The sequence below is a fragment of the Myotis lucifugus genome, unplaced genomic scaffold (assembly GCF_000147115.1).
Source record: "Myotis lucifugus unplaced genomic scaffold, Myoluc2.0 scaffold_100, whole genome shotgun sequence".
Taxonomy (NCBI): domain Eukaryota; kingdom Metazoa; phylum Chordata; class Mammalia; order Chiroptera; family Vespertilionidae; genus Myotis; species Myotis lucifugus.
In genome coordinates this window covers 469,125-471,456 of record NW_005871148.1, presented here as the reverse complement: position 1 = coordinate 471,456, position 2,332 = coordinate 469,125, and positions in this window count along the sequence as shown.

Below are 2,332 nucleotides of genomic sequence, written 5' to 3'. Positions count from 1 at the left end.
AATAGCAATATTAAAATATTTCCTCTAATTAATTCCCTTTCAATGTGCATGAATTTCGTGCACCAGGCCACTAGTTTTGCTATAATTGCCCATATTTTGGGCTGAGAACCACATGGCTCACAGAGGTGAAGACACTTGCCCAAAATCACACAGGTGTCTAGGACTCAAGTTCCGGCCTAGATTCTCCGACCCAGGGGCCTGCTAGTCTCCCCTGCTCTGTGTCCCTTCCCCATCCCAGGCCAAGGAGCAGCAGCTGGCCCTGCCTGAATGGCAGACAGAAGCCTGAGAAGGAAGCAAAGGACCTCTCACCCTGAAGGTCTGCTGTCCCAGATCAAGACACGGAAAGTGTGTGTTAGGAGAGGAGGTTGGGGTAGGAGTGAGGAGTGGAGGTGATGCCACAGGAACTGAGCTTTGATTTTCCTCAAGGTAGCCAGGAAACATGGGTTGTGCTTGTCTGCCGTCTCCCAGCATCCCACGTGAGACTGCATCTGGGGGACCTGCTTGTGCGTTTGCTGGTACAGCCGGTCCGGCTCGGCTTCCTCCAAACCTGATTCTGCTTCTTGAGTGTGTCCCTTATGCATGGGAGGAGGTGAAATCTGCAGTTTGTTGGGTTGGGCTGCAAAAGTGCAGGTGGTTCCTTTTGTGCCACCAGCACAGCTTGGGCGGGGATGTAAATTGCGTAGGGCGGGGTCTCCGGGAGTCCCCAGGGCGGGGCAAGGGGCAATGGCGTTTCCAAGACTCCTCGCCTCCCCAGGACTCTGCCTCTGCGTTTCCGGGTCCCGAGTGCAGGCGAGCAGCTCCCTGAGAACGCCACCCCTCCCACCCCGCGCATCGCAGCCCCACGGCTTCTGCAAAGACCTGTTTTCCAGCTTGAAATCTAAGGACGCCAAGAAATCTAAGGATGCTAAACACCCCAAGAGAGCCGACAACGGCACAAAAGCTCCCCCCAGTGGGGGCTTTTGAAAGCCAGGAAACCCCCACCAGCAACCGCCACCAGCCGCCCTCCACCGAACCCCGCGACCCCGCTGAATCCCACTAACCCCGCACCGCGGGGCGCCACGAAACCCTGACCACCCAGCTCCTCCCAGGGTCCCAGGTAGGAGAGCCGGGCACAGCCGGCACCAACCAGTCAGGAGCCTCGGAACTGGGGGCAGATTGGGCGGGAGCGAGAGGAAGAACTGGGGAGCAGGGGTACCAGGGCCACAGGGACTTCCTTCTCCGGGCTGGGCTTTCACCTCCAGATGCCCGACTCAAGTCTCCTCGCGGGGCCCACCCATCTCCTTCATTTTTTTATGAGAGGGGCCCTAACTCCTCCCATCCCACCCCCCAGTGAGAACAATAAAGAGAAATGGAATGTCTGTTGCTTCGGTGACCAATGTGGGCCCTGGACAGGAAGGGACCCTCCTGCCTGCAAGGGAGAGAGGACCCTGGAGCTCCTGCTGGGGAAAAGGCCTGGCTTTAGGGGCTCCCCTGCCGGCTCCTGCAGCCCATCCACCTCACACACATACCCCACGGCCAGGAGAGGCAGAGCAGAGCGACAGAAGCCCATTCCAGCAACCGCAAAGGGGGGGCTTCAGCCAGACCCCCACCCCAAGTTTCTGCACAGCAGGGCGGCGCTATCTCCATGACGGGCCCGGGACCTCAGTGTTGGTACATGAACAAGCGGCAGCCCCTTAGTGTGTACAGCAGTGGTTCTCAACCCTCCTAATGCCGCGACCCTTTAATACAGTTCCTCATGTTGTGGTGACCCCCATTTTCATTGTTACAAATGGAACATAATTAAAGCATAGTGATTAATCACAAAAACAATATGCAATTATATATGTATTTTCCGATGGTCTTAGGCAACCCCTGTGAAAGGGTCGTTTGACCCCCAAAGGGGTCACGACCCACAGGTTGAGAACCCCTGGTATAGAGCATAAGGTCCTGCCTTTGCCTCCTGAACCCTGCCAGCCCCCCTGGCAGCAAGCAGAGCAGGGGGAGGGGTGGGAGCCCAGCCAGGCCTGTTCCTGGGAAGCTGGTGAGAGGGTGGCGTTCTCCTCCAGAAGCTGGTGGCCATCAGAGAGGCCTGGGCAGGGGCAGATCCAACTCACAGGTGTGTCCTGGGCAGGGTCCTAATTCTTAATGCTGGGAAGTGTCTACACCTCTCCCTACTCAGAACCCATCCTCTCAGCTGCCAGAGAACATTCTGGGGCAGGTCTTCAGGCTCCATCATCTAGACCCAAATTCTGATCTGCTGGAACCAGCCCCCCTCCTGGACACGCCCTTGGACTTAAGAATCAGCCTGAGACATGCATTTGCCTGGCAGCTGCTTCCTCTCCAGCCCTTGCCT